Raw genomic sequence first — 5499 nt, 5'->3', positions numbered from 1 at the left:
CCGTCTCTCATACTAATTATTAATGATTTCAAAAAGTGACAACAGTCAAACAATACTCATCAAAATTTAATGATATTCGTATTAGTGCAGTTCATATTATTCGGATATTTTCAAAACTGAAGTTATTCGATTAATCGATTAATCGGATAGCAACGAAGTCTCCGGAGTTAAAAAAATATTGGTGTCCACACAGAGTCTTCGAATATCCGAATTTGCGATTATTATTTACAGTGAAATTATTCGGAGACTACGTGAGCAAAAGTAAAGGGAGAACACCAAAGGTGCATCAGACAATTAAAAACATAATTTTTTAGGGATTTTTTATTTATGATTTTATTTTATTATATATTACATATAATAATTTACTTATTTATTACATACAATAATATTTATGATTCATATTAAAGAAATTTTATTTTATAATATAAAATATATAAATATATGTAAAATTCAGTAATTATGCATTTAAAAACATATTTTTATTATTTTATTAATAATGAAAATTTAAATTAATTTCCAACTTTTAAACTTTTAAAATTATTTATAAAAAAATTCGTTTTGCCGCTTAATGCACAATTATTTCACAAGAAATTAATTAATATATATCAAACTTAGTCGTACAACTTGTGCGACATCGGTTACTATTACACATCAGACACAGTCGACATTATTTTGACCAAGCCCCAGCAAAATAAAAACATGCTGACATTTAAACGATGTTTTCGCTTTCACCCCTTCAAACCGAATGAAATTTTGCATGTAAGCCGATAAAAACCGATTGTATACGAAAAAAGCAATTTTGACCTAAAATCAAAATATTTTGAGTTCCATTCGACTTGTCGTAAGATCTGCAAATATTGCTTTTACACATCAGATTAGGTACAAATTTCGCATTTAAACTGACAAGTAGTATGACCAAATCTGATCTTTAATACGCGCTTTATAGAGCGTTTTTATAAAAACCGACTTTATTGATCGTTATAGACTCTCTCAAAATATAATCATTCCAAAGCATCCCAAATATATACATGTCTTTCAGACTGAATGATTTAACGTCAGATTCTTTATAAATGCTTCTTGTGTGGAAGACTGTATTGCCAGTTAAAAAGCATTTTTTTGGAATTTCCAGTTAAGAAGAGTTGCTGAGTACCAAATTAAACAAATCCGGTGTATTTTTTTTTTGTGTTCCACAAGTGTAACCATATTACAATCAGCGATTTATGAAAGAATACTTCTTGTGTCTTCATTCACTCATCAATAATTCAATTCAATATTCTGTTAATGTTTTTGACTTCTTTAAACTAGCCCGCGCGAATTACTAGTTCAAAGTTCTACTTTCAGCCCACTATACTTGATAACTGTAATTTTGATCACATCAGATATACACTGAATGTGCCTCTGTTCAGCTGCTAACGAACCCAGTATCCACCACAAATACACTTATCACAACATTACATTAATTACTTGTGAAAAATAGTGTTTATAATGTCTTCCAATATTAAGTTTGATAAAAATCGATATCACTGATCTCTTTGAACTTTATCTTATGTTATGATCAATTAAAATGATTTTGAGAACTTCTTTAATATTTTCTCAAGAAAGTATTGAATTCCATTATCTGTCTTCACTGCCATACTTATTTGTATGGTCATGTTTAAACTAGGTAAATAGTTTACTTCAAAACCCTCATAACATTTTGCATGATATTGCCTTCAATTAAGTCAAAAATTAACGATCGAATTTACTTGGGATTTAGATACGTTGCGTTTGAAGCTTGCAGTTCTCATACCACTATGTTGCAAATACCAGAAGTAAAGTTTGTTTTGAGATCAGCTATAGAATACATAAAGAACGATTATTGTTTAGTTAGTAGTAAAAAATTTATAAGGTTTTAATTTTTGTGAAATTTTAAAAATGTATAAATAAAATTGCAAAAAAAACATAAGAACTAATATGTGGATCACCTTCATTGTTTGCTTGTATTTTTATATAAATAATAACTAACTATATGATCTAATCATATATAATCTATAATCCATTATATAAAAAAAAATATTTTTTTAAGAATAATAAACAATTTTTTAGTCGTTTTTTTCTATTATAATTTTTGAGATATATACAAAAATATTGAAGTGGACCATGCTTAAGCTCAAATTTCCGATAAACCTATTATGGTTACAAGTTCATATTTCTGCAATATTTCATTTAATACCTTCACTCGTTTAATTTTAATCCTGCGACACAGTGCATCCTGGCTTACTAATAAGCCTCAATATACATATATTCGCTTAGCTCGTTAGTAAGATATATTCTACTACATATCTATGTTAAGTGCTTATTAAACATAACTTTTTTTTAATGTTTAAGACCACTTACTGCCAGTACACTTAAAAACAAGGAAGCCCTATAATATAAAAGTCAAGATACTGTGTTATTCGCGGGGTTATATAGGCTTTTCAAATCGAAAGCAGCGAATATAAACTGTAATAATTTCTTGAAAATGGAATAAAAAATTATTAATCTCTATAAAAGACTCATAATACATATATATATAATTCTAAACATAGTTCTTGTCAAACTCATTTTTAACTTTTCTGGATTAGTCTCCTTGTAGTGAATATACGAGTATGTACAAATACGAGTTGAAATTATAATTGATTGGCTTTGTGTCTAAATTAGTCAAAAGTTGTAATTCAATTCCGCTCGTATTCAAAACAAAATTGATCATTTTAAAGCGATCAGGTTTTATGTTCAAGCTGATCACTATCCTAATTGACTTGTTGTAAACGCATTTAATGACATGAGCATTTTCGTCATATGTTAATAATACTAATTAAGTTTTTCAACAAAACAAAATTGTCATTTACTTGACATTGAACAGAAAACACGTAGAAAATAAATTAATGATAAAGAAAAAATGATTTTATGACAATATATACTTTAATGACAAGGTCTTTTTATTAAAGAAGAGCATATAAACGCTCTTCGTTATTAGCAAAATAAAATTATGTTTATTATAAAATTAGAGGTAAGTGAAATGTTCTAATTTTTGTAACAATCATATATACATTCTGAAGAAGAGATATAATAATTTTAAATTTGGATTATATATGAAGACGTCGAAGTTCGAATAACGTAAAATGTTTTAAGTAAGTAATCTTCACCATCACCATTAAGTCGTCTTCCTATACATTTTTCTGTCTGCTTCTCTGACCCTTTTCAATTTTTTCTCTGCTCTTCTCTTCTCTTTTCCTTAATGTTCTTCTTTTCTCTTCTCCTTTCTTCTTTACTCTTCTCTTCACAATTCTTTTCTTCTCTGTCTGTCTGTCTGATTCTCTGTTTAAAATTAACATTTAACCTCTCAATTTTTGGGATATGCGATTGAAATATTGAAATACTGTCTGCTTGGAGAAAATTTTAACATTAGTATGCAACTTATAAAGCTTGTCATTAACTTCTTAACAACAAGAAGTAAACTCGTTATGCATTTTATATAAGTGGAAAAAGCTTAGGAAGAAAAAATCTCTAAATGAGAGCAAGAATAGTTTCTTTTGTTATAGATCTTATCTTGAGAAGATTTTTTTATATAGTATGCTTTAACATATATCTTTATCAAATCGTATGTAATTGATTGACAATTCGCATCATTAAAATGTAATATAATTATCCGGAGAATTCCTTTAAAAACCAATAAACCACTATCAATGTTGAGAGACTTATGGCGCCGTCTTCTTCAAAGCATATATCTTCAACATCTACGTCTTTAACTTTAAACCAACAAAAATCACAAATTTGTAACCATGTCGCTGTAGCTATCTAACTGTAATCATTGACGATTTGTAACACATATTAGTCATTTACAAATAAGTACGGCCCAAATCACTTCTCCGAACTAACTGCCACATCAGTGATTTTAGTGAATGAAATAAGCTTTCATTAGTAATTTATGAATTTTCACAGTTTCTATTCTTGAAATATAGACATTTTTTTTTATTAACTTATCCATGAAAATAAAAGAAAAATTTACTACAGAAAAAAAATTTGTTATAATTTTTGTAAGATGTTTTAAAAGATTAATGTTACCAAATGGCAAGCCACTCTCTACTGCACTAACAGTTCACGCCACCCTACCTACATAAAATATACACATATATCCGACACAAATATTTGCAAATTCTGTTGCGATGAGAAATAGTCCATGGAACATCTGATCACCAATTATAATACACTAGGCAACAGAAGACTAGTTAATGCATACCAACTAGAGAATGAAGACCTTCAAAAGCTCCGTCCAAAGAAGCTGGTTTGTTTCCTCGAGATACTAAATCTCTAAATACAAAAGAGTGTACAATAAATCAAGCTAGTTGCAGAGCATAAAGGCCTTAGCCTAGCCCATAAACCATTACAGTACAAACTGGTAAACCTTAAGCTATATATTGCCTTGCATAAGAGTTGTTGTTGTTTGAGTTAGTGCTATTGCATACTTTTACTTTTTCATGGTTGGGGGGCTTATGCCTGCCCCACACTAAGCTTTAACTATAGTAGAATTATTATCATTTATTTATCTTTTTCCTGTGCGTCCTGAGATGGACTTAAGGTTTGTTAGGGCGGGGTTGGGTAGCGTATCGACTTTTGTCATTCAGTGCTGCTAAATTAGAACGACGAAATGGGTTATTCTTTTTAATATTGTTTTTATCTAACTTCCGATGCATATATATATCTATTAGTATACCAATAAAACAATATATTATATCTGTTATATCCAAAATCTATTAATGTACTACATCTTCAAATTTTCAACTACACTACTTTACGTGTGGTGATACTTTTTTTTTTTATAATATGAACTGATTCTTGAAAGCCTTGGAACTTGGAAATTCTAATATATTTGTAAGAATCATCTTACTTAGTAGGGGTCTCACTTTTTATTTGATTTTTATTAGATATTCTTTTAATTTTTTTACAGCCAGGTTTCTGTAATTGTTTCTAGATAACAAGCCAACAATTTGTTGTATTCCAAAAAAAATAAACACAATTCTAAACACACATATATGGCAATTTCGAACAGACAGACAGACAGATAGACAGACAGTGACATCAAAGTCAAAATGTTTTTGTTAAAATACTCGTAATTACAATTGGCGTGGCTGCACGCCAGCCAAATGCCGATTTCCAGTTGCTTGGGTTAGTAAGCGGCCTGGCTTTTGGCGCTAAGTCGACGTCGTTAAACGAAAGCCAAAACTGTCAGCATGAAGTCTATTTTCAACATTAACAACAATAACAACAACAACAATAACAACAACAACACTAAAAGCAAAACAACAATAACAAATTCTAAACATTTAAACAAAATTAGTTAGACGGAATAAAAATAAAATAAGTTTACGTGCCTGCCTGCCTGCCTCCCTTTTCCACCGCTCCCGACAATTCCATATTATATTGTCTATTATTTAAGATATTGTTACCGTTGTAGTTGTTGTTGTTGCTGCTATTTTGTTG

This window comes from Teleopsis dalmanni, chromosome X, assembly GCF_002237135.1.
Source record: "Teleopsis dalmanni isolate 2A chromosome X, ASM223713v2, whole genome shotgun sequence".
Classification (NCBI taxonomy): Eukaryota; Metazoa; Arthropoda; class Insecta; order Diptera; family Diopsidae; genus Teleopsis; species Teleopsis dalmanni.
Note: the sequence above shows the minus strand (reverse complement) of the source record.